Source organism: Armigeres subalbatus, chromosome 2, assembly GCF_024139115.2.
Source record: "Armigeres subalbatus isolate Guangzhou_Male chromosome 2, GZ_Asu_2, whole genome shotgun sequence".
Lineage (NCBI taxonomy): Eukaryota > Metazoa > Arthropoda > Insecta > Diptera > Culicidae > Armigeres > Armigeres subalbatus.
Genome location: NC_085140.1, coordinates 155,066,474 through 155,079,438, shown reverse-complemented (window position 1 = coordinate 155,079,438; position 12,965 = coordinate 155,066,474). Strand labels below are relative to the sequence as shown.

The 12,965-nt window shown below is 42.1% G+C and overlaps 3 protein-coding genes across 3 annotated transcripts in view; 2 read left to right on the top strand and 1 right to left on the bottom strand.

Moving 5' to 3' along the window:
• LOC134211050 (G-protein coupled receptor dmsr-1) overlaps positions 1–12,965 on the top strand; it is a 454,370-nt gene that overhangs the window by 331,702 nt on the left and 109,703 nt on the right. The gene's annotated exons all lie outside the window — the stretch shown is intronic.
• Positions 1–12,965, bottom strand: part of LOC134211051 (chitotriosidase-1-like) — a 49,898-nt gene that overhangs the window by 28,249 nt on the left and 8,684 nt on the right. The gene's annotated exons all lie outside the window — the stretch shown is intronic.
• LOC134211048 (gelsolin-related protein of 125 kDa) overlaps positions 3,855–12,965 on the top strand; it is a 33,705-nt gene continuing 24,594 nt past the window's right edge. The window contains exon 1 of the mRNA XM_062687608.1: positions 3,855–4,003. The gene's annotated coding sequence lies outside the window, so the exon portion shown is untranslated. The remainder of the gene's footprint in view (positions 4,004–12,965) is intronic.

Sequence of the window (12,965 nt, the reverse complement as noted above, 5' to 3'; positions counted from 1 at the left end):
TACGTCGGATCCTAGGCAGATCATGCCGAGGTGGTGATGGCCTGGTTGGCACTTGAAAAAGTTGTTCGAAGTGCTCGAACCAGCGTTTCAGCTGGTCAGTTGGGTCGGTCATTAACTGATCATTCGCGTCTTTCACAGGCATCGTTGCATTTATCTTCGCCCCGCTTAAGCGTCGTGAGATATCGTAGAGGAGGCGAATGTCCCCGGTTGCGGCGGCTCTCTCTCCTTCGTCGGCCAGAGAGTCTGCCCACGCTCGCTTGTCCCGTCGACATGAGCGTTTTACTTCCTTCTCAAGAGCCGTGTATCGTTGACGGGCTAAGACTTTGGCTCCTCTGGTTTTCGATCGCTCTATCGCGGCTTTGGCTTCTCTTCGCTCCTCTATCTTCCTCCAGGTCTCATCGGTGATCCATTGTTTTCTCTGGCTGCGTAGTTCACCCAGATTGTTCTCGCTGGTGGCGATAAAGGCATTCTTGATGGCGGTCCATTGGTCTTCCACGCTACCACCTTCCGGAATATCTGCAGCACGCGTCTCCAGTTCTTCAACGAAGGACCGTTTCACCGTGGCATCTTCCAGTCGGCGTGTGTTGAATCGTCGTCCAACTCTTTCCTCCTGCCGACGAATCCGCGCAATGCGCAGGCGTATTTCGCCGATGAGGAGGTGATGATCAGACGCGATATCGGCACTACGTTTATTCCGTACATCAAGAAGGCTCCGTTTCCATTTTCGGCTGATGCAGATGTGGTCGATTTGATTTTCTGTAAAGCCGTCACGGGAGACCCACGTGACCTTGTGAACCGGTCGATGAGGGAAGAGCGATCCCCCGATCACCATGTCGTTATTACCACAAAATTCTGCGAATAGCTCCGTTTTCGCTCATTTCTCCGAGATCATGGCGTCCCATAATGCGCTCATGGTTCGAGTTGTCGGATCCGATCTTCGCATTGAAGTCGCCCAAACAGATCTTGATATCACCCTTCGGAATTCTATCTACGACGGCATTGAGTTGACTGTAGAAGTTCTCTTTGTCTTGCAGATCGGCAGCATCGGTTGGCGCATAACATTGGATTATAGTAAGGTTTCGGACCCGTGTTCTAAATCTGGCAACGATTATCCTTTCACTTACAGGTTCCCACTTCATAAGCGCAGAGTGTGCCTGAGCGCTTAGTAGGAAGCCAACTCCGCGATGCCGGGGAGCGTGTTCACCTCGTAAACCAGAGTATAGCAGAACTTGTCCCGACGGCGTTCTGTGTTCTCCAAAGTTTGGCCAACGGACTTCACTCAGTCCCAGGATCTCAAGCTTCATGCGGCGTGCCTCATTGGCAAGTTGTGCCAATTTACCCTGCTGGGCTAGGGTTAAAACGTTCCATGTTCCTATTCGTGTCCGTTGTTTCGCGCTAAGAGTCGTCGCCGTAAAATCAGTCCGTATTCTTTCATTATCGGATTCTCGAACAAATTGATGTTTCGGGAACAGTAGGTTGTTGGCCCAAGGTTCCCTATCCACCGGGATGGGGCTGCCATCTTAGGTATAGCTTCCGGGGAATAGCATTTCATACTCAGCCGCTGGATAGTCGCCGCTGCTTTTTTAACGTGGCTTATTAATGGACCAATAATTCGGCACCAACATTTCAAAAGGGCGAAACTGCTTTTGTAAACAAGAGCTTCTCACGTCTCTAGTGGGCTTATTTGTGCTCACCCACGCAATCCAGCACCATTAAATGAAAGAAGAGGATTCGATGCTTCCATCAATGGTGTTGGATTGCGTGGGTGGGCTCAAATTAACCCACCAGAGGCGTGAGAAGCTTTTGTTTACAAAAGCAGTTACGCCCTTTTGAAATGTTGGTGCCGAATTAACTGTTAATAAGCAAAAACTGCCGCTATGAAATGAGCAGATCGCGCCACCGTTACCTTGATTGATCCATTATGCAGGTACTCTACTTTTTATCTCACGCCAAAAGAATGTTACATGACATACATTGTATAGAGCTTGCTGACGTTTACTCACCCTTCCCCCATAAAAAATCCACCAGACGTTCCCACCGACTAAATCGGTTTTCGTCGGTAAGGTCGACCGATTTTGGATCCGACGAATTTATAAATTGTTTCACCGAGCCTTATGGGATTTTCACAGGGGGTGCGTACGACTAGAGTGACGAAATAGAGTGTTTAATCAAATAATTAAATTTTGCCCTGAAGCAAATCAGATTAAATCTATAGATTGATCAATGTGGAAAATAATTAAATAAGACAAAATAGGGTGTTTAATCGATTGACTACATTTCATCAAGGAGCAGATCAGACTTAATCTATATATTGATCTGCGAGGAAAATATTGAAATCGGACGAAATAGGACGTTTAGTCGATTTATTAATTTTTATCATGGACCAAATTATACAAAATCTATAGATAGATCGGTTAGAATAAAAATGAAATTAGACGAAATATGGTGTTTAGTCGATTTATTAATTTTCATCACAGAATACATCAGACTAAATCAGTAAATTAATCGGTGTAAAAACTAATTAACTTAGACGAAATAGAGCGCATAGTCGATGTTTTATTATGGGTGGCATCTTGATCATTCTTCCGTAGATTTTGAGAGTCTTTCTTATCGAGCTGGATCGTTTCATTTTTCATGATTCTGAAAGATAAAGTAGTAATATATGAATTTGCTAGGACACTCAGTAAAATCACAAAAAGTTTTGGAATGCTGAATCTCCTGAGGAAGTAGCTTATATTCGATTTCGTATCCTGCGTTAAGGAAGTCTCACACCTCGGAAATTTGATCCGCAGATTCAGATTAATTTCAATGTATTTGTAGTAGGATTCGGCTTTGGAAAGTAATGGGAACTATCGTGGGAATCAAAATCCTGATGAAAATTTGTACGATTTGTGTAAGACTGCCTTTTTGAAACACTCCGAAATAAAAATTTGATAAACTTGTTTCGCGAAGATTAAAAACCGATAAGTTACGGTGATTTTCAAATAGGATTAAAAACACTTCACTTCCTTTGGGAATTAGTGATTCCCAGTTTTTTTAAATCTTCATTAATCACAGATATTAAAATCGGCAGAAATTGATCACTCACCTTGATGAACTGCTTTAAACCGAAGCACTAGCCTTCCGGGATTATTTGAAATCTTCTCGATCTAAAAATCTAACATATAAGTTTATATTTAATAATTTAAATATGGAATGCTCACCTTGATTTATTTTATGTTTATATACACAGGGACTCGATTTAATCTATTTATTGATCAGGCGATCAAAATAAGCAGCAAATATACAATCCAACGATTATTTTACCGATGAAATAGTTCACGACTTAATTGTTCAATAAATCCGGCGACGGAAATAAGTAGTCTACGACAATCAACGTCGTCGGTATAATACTAATGACACACTGGTGGTACAAGTACCATATGGTACAAGAATCTTGAAATGAGTACCATACCAATTATTGTCTTTATTAAAGATAGTCTTGGAATAATTTTCTTGTTCTCTTGTACCATGGTACAAGTACCACAGGTGTGTCCTTAGTATAATAATAGGTCGATTTGGTAGGCACCCGATTCCGTCGGATGATCGTGAAATTTCAGAACTGTCAAACTTTTTATGGGGATCTCTTTTAAACGCATGGGGAGGATAGGATTTGTTTACATCGGGAAACGCTTCTGAAGCGTTTCCCGATGTAAACAAATCCTATCCATTCTGTGCGCGTACAAGAGAAAGATGATCAAACGTCAGCAAGCTCTACACCGATGATTACCGATTTTCTTATTTAAAGTCAATCTACCGATTATTTAAAAAAAAACTGGTCACCCTGTTCCGTTTGTTTTTGACAGTTCCACGATTGTTTATTTTTCTCAGGTTTTTCTTTTTAAAGTTGAGTGCTCAGAAGACGCCGTCGTTGATTAATTGCGTGGTAATTTGTGATTACGTTGATTACTGTGGAATTTCAATATTACGTTTCCAAAATAAATTGTTCAAACGAATATATAACGTGAGTACCAAGTTTCATATATCACTTAAAAATTTTCGTGACGCTTATATCACAATTTTCGTTCGCCTCTGTTGGAATCAAAACCGTGCAGTTTACTAGTTTCAATATGATAAGCAAACTGTTTTGCCTAATTACTTTATCAAACCAATTATGTAGTGAACATAAATACAGATTCAATACTCAAATTTCATCTCTTGTCAAGATTATTCTGCCTACAGCTTGATATCGTATGGCCCTTATGGCCAACAACACCAGCATCTGTTTACCTTGTTACAGTGACATGCCCTATTGACGTGGGGGGTTGAGAACGTGAAAACGATAAATACGCTACCATCCTCGGGGGTGAGAATGGGTCACTGTTTCAACTACTTAGAATGCTTGTAGAATGGATTGAATCTGAGGGCAAGAAGACTAAAATATAAGAGACCCTTTTGAACGATTTTGCTCAACGACCTCTAGGCTGCCGGTGAGAGTGATGACCCATTCTCACCCTCAGACCCATTGTCACCCCCGATGGCGGAACATAAAACTGAATTTGCAACTATGAAAACTATGTCGTTTGAAGGGAAAAATATATTTTGTATTCAACTCATGAAAAAATGAAGAAAATAGTGTTCGACATTCGCAGGTCTAATGTCGAACACTATTTTCTTGCCTAATACCGCGTATACTCAGAAGACGATTCCAAATATAGCGCAGGAAATTTCCTAAAAACCTCATAACATTATTATTTTACACAGATACCTGCTGGAAAAAGAATATTTTTTTTGGGGAGTTAGCAACTCCTCAATGTTAGGTTTTAAAGTGTTGATTTATCAAATAATTTACTTTACTTTATTTAGATTTTAGATAGGTGATATCCAGTAAAATAATAGATGTAAATATCGTTGAAAACAATAAATCATTAGACTTGACCATAATTTTTTTCGCGATTTTCACACGATCGATCGACCTATTTCATATATGGTGTATGCTCCTTGTGGCACATATACATAATAGAATGTGTCCACAGCATAACTTCTTGGTTAATCAATAAATTTCTGGAGTGAGGCCTTAAGGCCATGCGTAACCGAAGGTCTTCCAACCTGTTTCACATATGGTGTATGCTCCTTGTCGTACATAGAATAGAACATAGAACAGCAAAACTTCTCGGTCATAAAAAAAAATCCTGAAGAAAAGCTTTTTGATCTACACGCGTAACCGAAGATTTGTCGTCCTGTTTTAAATGTGGTATTTATTGTATTGATGGCTACACAGCTCTTCAATGAACCTTCGCCGAATGGAGTATCCTTCTCCACTAGACTCGATCCTGGGCCAATCGCTTCCAGTCGCCCTGAACGTTGAGCGCCCTCAGATCCTCTTCAACTGTAATAAGCCATCGTGTATGTGGCCTTTTCCGAGTTCTCTACCAAATATTATCTTCGCTTGACGTTCTTCCGGCATACGAACAACGTTTCCAGCCCACCGTAGTCTGCCGTGTTGTATAAACTTAATAATATACAGCCCTTTAAACACCTGGTACAACTTGGGATTCATGCGACACCGTCAGATACCGTTCTCCTGTTTACCGCTGAGTATTGTCCGCAGCACCTTACGCTCAAACACTCCGAAAGCTCTCCGAGAGCCTCCATTAACGTCCATGTTTCATGGCCGTATAAAGCCACCGGAAAAATCAGTGTAATATACAGCGCGAATATTGTCTTCGTTTGCAGACTACGGCCCTTAAGCTGGTTACGAAGTCCGTAATAAGCCCCATTAGCAGCTGCAATACGCCTTTTCATCTCGCGGGTAACATCATTATCGCACGTTACTAATCTTCCAAGCATTAGCATTAGCATTAGCATTGAGCATTTCGCACAAATTCGTAGGTGGTACAAGCCAATACCACAGAGAAACAGACGTCTCACTTAGAACAAAATGCAATCAAAATCATCGTCACGAAAACATTACCGCTCAATGCTAAAAGCACTGTAGGTGGACAAGCGGCAACCAGGTGGCGGTAGTGAGCAAACGTCAAACACAAGCAAAACCGATTGAAGCGCCATCGGTGGCCGATCGACCACCTACAAAAAATTGAATCCACCGTTAAAAAGATGAACGATGATACATGCGTAGAGTGAGACGTCTGTTTCTCTGTGCCAATACTATTGTATGAGAGTATCAAACACTTTCATCCGTTACCACAGATATTGATTTGGGACTAATCGCTATCTCTTAGATGAAAGCAATGCACTCTCCAATAGTCGAGATCTGTCCTGGCCACGTCCTTGCAAATGCTGAGGAAGAGGAAGGATGGTTAGTTGGACACCTACTTAAGAAAGATGCAGAGAACTCTACGACCTCTCATAGGTGCCACGGGAGGTTTTTGGATTGTTGAAGGTTTAACAGTAGGAATCGTTTTGGTAGAACGTGAAACACAGAAAGAGCTAAGATAGAAATACAAAGTAGGAAAGGGACGAGCCTGGAATTGAACCCACGACCTCCTGCTTATAAGGCAGAAGCGGTAGCCACTAGACCACCGAGCTCGTCTCGCACGTTACTAATCTTCCAAGATACACAAATTCTTCTACCACTCCAAATGTTTTACCAACCAGCACCATTTCACTACCACCACCACTAATGAACCCACGTTGATTGCAAGCGACCGTGTACAGCATCCATTCGCTAACTGGGCTAGAACATCAGTCCAGTTAACGAGCGCCGCTTTTCTGGGCTGTCGAGGGGATTTACAGTGTATTGTTATGATCAATGTTTTACATGGAACGACAACCATATACCATTTAGACTCCCCAGCCTAGTGTTTGTGTTTGTTTTTTGATGAATAACTGCTTTTAAACTGGGCTTTGGTCCAGTTAGCGAACGCCAAGTTATAAAGCAGTCCAGTTAAAAAGCGCCCAGTTAGGCTGTAAACCATTCCAGCGACTGGTGAATCGGGGAGGCACTACATACCGTGTTATTTTTCCTATCTTTTTCTCTTTCTAGCATTGCCACCTCGTAATTTTGGAGCGGCGTATTTCGGTTTTCAGTTGTTTGATGTAACTGTAAATGTATCAGCATGGAGATTGCGAGTAAGCACGCGCCGGTAATACTTTTTCAAAATCATATTTGTTGAAGAAAAAAATTAAGCCTTCAATGATGAAATTTTGACGATTTGATGATTGTTTGTGCTTCCCGAGTCACCTTAAGGGTCTGTCTCATTTGGAGAATTAAACTTAAAAGTGACAGTTCGAAAATTATAAAATCACCCCGTTATAAGAATGGCTGGTGCTACCCAGCAATTCCAATAGGACATCGTTGGAAAATGATTCGATATCTGTCAAAAGTAATCTTGCTCTGCGAGCAGGGTTATTTGATAATTATTGAAATGTCACTTTTAAGTTTAATTTCAGTTTAATTATCCAATTGAGACAGATCCTAACTTTTGGTTAAAATTTGACAGTTCGATGGTTATTTCTCTATGGTTAAAAATAACCCTGCTCCGGAGCATGGTTAGATTTGACAGTTCGATAGTTAATCTTTGTTCGCGAGAAAATTGGCGCCAAATCTATTTTGTTCCAAATAACTATCAATCTGTCAAAACTCAAATGGGTCGGCCTCGGGGTAAAATTTCAACCACGATGGAAAAATAACCATTTAACTGTCACATTTTAACTAAAAGTTAAACGAATCACTAGAATGGTTCACAGCCTTAGCGAATTGTTGCTGTACTTCGTTTTACTGGTATTGATCGTGAGTCCAATCCTAGCTGTCTCCCAGGTAGGAGGTAGGTTTTGTGAGAAATGAAGAATGATAATTGAGACGTATCTTCTCTCACACCTAATTTCTCACTTTTCAAATGACCAATTCGGTCAAATGTCCTATCCGGCCAAATGACCCTTTCGGCCAAATTACCCTTTCGGCCTAATGGTTTGTTCGGCGTAGTGGTATTCGGCCAAATGGCTTTCGGCCGAGTGGGTTTCGTCCAAACGACCCTTCCCCCCAAACAATCAGCCGATGTATACAAGGACAATAACTTCCAGTAGATGTAATGGAACATGTATCGAAAATTTGAGCTGCGAATAACAGTACACTGGTAGGGAGTTGATATTTTTGCATATTTCTTAAATATTCCGATCTTCCAGACATGAGTTTTCAGCCTTTAGTATTGTTTTTCATAAAAATACAATCACAACTGTTGATCGCATGCCCCGAGTTCAAGAAAAATGTGAACCTTCCAGAATATTTAAAAACTATCTTTTAATGTTTGTTTTTGTCTTACAGAAGATGTAATACACATTGTTGGATACTTATCGAAACTTTGAGCAATGAGCCTTTAAAGCAGCTGTCAAAACTATCTTACTATGTATATTGACCTTCCAGGAGCTGTACTGCACATGTTTAAATACACTTTGAAACTTTAAGTGACAAAAGTCAAAGACAGTTCGTATTACCCAAAATATCTCAAAACTATCTTACGGTAGCCGTTGACCTCCCAGGAGGTGTAATGGATATAATTGAATGCATAGTGAAGCTTTGACTACTGAAAATCGTTTTTTTGCAGCTGTAGATTTCAAGTCCCGTACTCAAGGACAGTTTGGATTACCCAAAATATCTCAAAACTATCTTACCATATCCGTTGATCTCCCTCTCGTTGACCTGACCCGTGTAATAGATATAACTGAATGCATATTGAAACTTTGAGTATTGAAAAAGGATGTTCTTGCAGCTGTAGATCCCAAGTCCCGAACTCAAGGACAATTTGGATAACCCAGAATATCCTAGCAAAAATGGTAACTTGGCTTAGAAACCTCGCGGTTAATAACTGTGGAAGTGCTTAATGAACACTAAGCTGCGAGGCGGCTCTGTCCCAGTGTGGGAATGTAATGCCAATAAGAAGACAGTAAGATTTTGACCCTTCCTTGTAAGGAAATATTTTCAGACCCCAGTATTTAGAACGAGATAAAACTACTTAACTTTCCTCGGTGATTGAACGTTTCTTCTTCTTCATTGGCTCTACATTCCAACTGGAACTTGGCCTGCTTTTCAACTTAGTATTCTACTAGCATTTCCTCAGTTATTATTTGAAAAATGTTCTATGTCCGCCATTGCATGAGTATATATCTTGTGTGGCAAGTACAATGGATTAGAGGTGTACGCCGGTCCGAAAATTGGCGGCGGCGGCGTTTGTCTGAATTTTGGCCGGCGGCGTTTTCGGCGTCACGCCGGAAGTCATTTTAGGGCTGATATCCACGTAGCGGTTTTAAACGCTGCGTGCACGCCGCGTTCACGCAAGGTACCCAGCATCAAATGGAGTAATGCACATGTAGACGTGTGCACGACTACATTTGATGCTGGGTACCTTGCGTGGTATAATGGGCTAGGTCTTTAACGGAGCCTGTGGGGTACCTAGGCACCCTCCACAGTAATTGTCCCTTACCGCGTCATGCTGGGCTCTGGCGTGGTGGACCTCTTTTCCCGAGCAACTCGTGGGACCAAAATGGAAAAACAAGTCAATTATTCAATTAGTGGTAGTAGTGTAGGCGACAACCCCTTCTCTTGGGTTGTTCAGGTCTCCGCCTAGAAGGCCAGAAGCAATAGTTGGCAGCTCGGTGCGCAGCGCCAGCATGGGTCACTTAACCATCTCCCAGGCTACGCCGATAGAGGTTATAGACGGCCTATGTGGCCCACTGAGAACTCTCAGCCGCCCCAGACCAGGGAAATAGAGGGGGATGACGCCTCCTGGACCCTGGTCAAGAACAAGAGGAAACCGAAGACGTCAAGGGCCGAAAAGAAGGCCCAGGCGAATGAGGGTAGCAAGAAGTCTAGGGTAGGCGCAAATCGCTCCAAGGGCGATTCCCTAGTCATCAAGACGGACGAGGCTAAGTACTCGGACGTCTTGAAGGCGATGAGGAGTGACGTCAAGCTCGGTGAACTCGGCGCCGACGTACGTCGAATAAGACGTACCCGGATGGGCGAGATGATACTCGAGCTGAAGCGGGGCGTCTCGCAAAAGGGCGCCACCTATAAGAAGTTGGCGGAGGAAGTCCTAGGCGAGACGGTCAAGGTGAGGGCACTCACGACGGAGGTGAACCTAAGGGTTAAAGACCTGGACGAGATCACCGAAGTTGAAGCGCTCGTCACGGCACTGCGACGACAGTGTGAAGTGGAGACGCCCACCGCAGCCGTTCGGCCACGGAAAGGTCCGGCAGGGACGCAGGTAGCATTGGTTCGGCTATCTGCAGCGGACGCCTCCAAGGTAGTCAAGTTAGGGAGCGTCAAGGTGGAATGGTCGGTGTGCTCTGTGGGCATATACGAGCAACCCGAAGTTTGCTTCAAGTGCTTGGAACCGGGGCACAAGCAATGGGACTGCAACGGCGCAATTGTTTGATTTGTTCCAGCAAAGCTGTGAACAGCAAGCACCCCATGGGGGTTCGATGTGCCCGGCGTTTAAGCGTGCTGCAAAATCACAGTGCAGGTAACGCAGCTGGCTTGCTCGGCCTCGCCCGAGTGTTTGGTGTGCGCAGGTTTAGAGGAAACGGCGGAACACTTGTTGTTCGTGTGACCACGTTTTCGCGCAATGCGTGACCACATGCTTGCCACATGTGGTCTGGACACTACCCCGGACAATCTAGTTCGGAGGATGTGTAAAGATGAAGTTGGCTGGAACGCCGTTTTATCGGCTATCGCCCAAATCGTCTCGAAGCTACACAGAAGGTGGCGCGTGGACTCAAGGATGACTAGTTCAGGCGCAAATAAGAGGTGGTCCAAGGGATGGGTCATACGGCTTCATGGGTCATACCGGTGTCGGGAAGCGGGTCGGGAATGTAGTCCTGCCTCCCTCGTTTACTGTTTGAGGTGGTCCCTAACCCCGCACTTCCTGGACAACCCAGGATGTCTGTTGAGCAGATTCCCCATCCATTGCTTAGGAAGAAAAAACTCAAAGGTGCAGCCCAATCGGGTTGTACGCAAAGGTGACGTTGAACTACGTAGCTGTGTGTAATGTACAGGTTTTCGACTTTTCTGTTTGATGAGACCAAAGCAAGTGTTTATCAAGCTCACGCAGTCAACACAAGATCGTATATGATGTCATATAAGACGCTAAATTGGAGGCGATATACGTACTTCCCCATGCAACGTAAAAAACGCGTAGATCCCAAAATATGTCACAATAAACCGCGAAAATCTCAAAATTCGAACGAAAAAAAAAATCACATGAAAAGCGGTTCGTGTAGAAAAAACGCGTAAAAAACGACTTCAGTGTACATCTAATATGAAGTGTTAACTCTTCCTTGATCGAAAGGTCAAAGAAAATTGAAAATCCATCGAGAAACGGCTGAGATATTAACGTTTGAAGTCTATCATATTTTCGTGACGTTTTTCGATTTTTTGCAATCGTAAAGTGTACCCTAATATAGAAAAGACAGACGTAGTTCTACGTCAAAAAATTAAAAAACCTTGCGTGGACGCAGTTTAAAAAAACGCTACGTGGGCATCGGGAAAAAGCGGTAACGCAGTGTCGCCGCCACGTGCACGCAGCGTTGAAAAAACGCTACGTGGACATCGGCGTGGTGATTTTTTATATAATGTTCTCGAAGATTTTTTTTTTTCATTTTTGATATTTTCAACGCGAGCATCTTTTCCAGAAAATTCTTTAAGTTTTTCCAAAATATTAATTATTTGAAATCATTTTGGATTTTTCCACAGGAACTACTTTGCAGTTCTTTGTAATTGTTCCATAATTGTTCCAAATTAACTACAGGAAACTGTTTGGAACATTCTCAGAAAGTTCCGGTTGAGTACTTCAGAATACTCAACAAAATATTTTGCCAAATTTACACTGAACTGGAGCTTTTACCAGAAATTTTCCGCGGGATATTTTTCAAAATGAGAAAAAAAAAAATGGATTTCAGTGGAAACTTGTTAGGAGTTTCCATATAAAATTCATTCCAATTGGCGTGACATTATTTTTAAAGTCCCATAGAAAATTCTTCGTCCACAGGGCGACTACTACTTCTTTTGAGAATTTCCTCGGAAATTCTCCAGGAATGTATTTAAAAAATACAAAATAATTGAGGAGATCTTTCAAATAAATTTCTGGATTAATTTTCAAAGAAATTTTCTTATGGTTTTCCAAAGGAATCAAGGCGTGTCCTAGGAATTACAGTCGCGATTCGCTGGTTGGGCCACGACCCGGTTTTTTAGTTGGGTCAACTGACAGCCATTTGAACACGTGTATTTCGACTTGAACATCACAAATGATGTCCAGTGACGCCCAATCCCGTTTTCCGTGTTTACATTGAATTTTGACGTACGGTTGCTTTTTAGTTGGGCCATTGCCCAACCAGCGGAGGCCCAACTAAAAAGTGACCCAAGTATTAAGATCCCAACCAGCGAATCCCAACTGTATTAGCGTAATTTTCTAAATTTATTCCCTCGAATGAACTCCTGGAGGAATCTATAAAGTTGATTCAGGAGGAATTTCCGAATGGATTCTTTAAGGAATTCTCGCAGTAGAACTGTAGAACATGAAGGGATTTTGAAAAAGGAATTCCTATAAGAATATTCAAAAGAATTTCTAAAGGTATTCTCGAACGAACTCTAAAAAAAATCAAATAATCAAATAATGAATTTAAATACATAGATTCCCGAATTTCAAAATCAATTATTATGAAAATTTTAAACGAATTTCCGAAGGTTCAAAGGAATTTGTACAAAAAATGCTAAAAGAAACGAAAATTTTCCGGAGATGTTACTAGAGGAATTTTCAAATAAATACCAGAAATAATCTCGTCTAGGAATTCCAGAAGTAATTTCCAACGAAATTCCTAAAGGAACTTATGAAAATTTCCAAAGAAATAAAGGAATTCCTAAAGAATCCCCAAGAATTTCAAAGAAATCCGAAACATTTTGCGAAATTACTTCCAGTAGAGCATAAGTACTAAAACGCTAGTGGCGCTGTAACTATTAAATTTTGTTTTGCCAT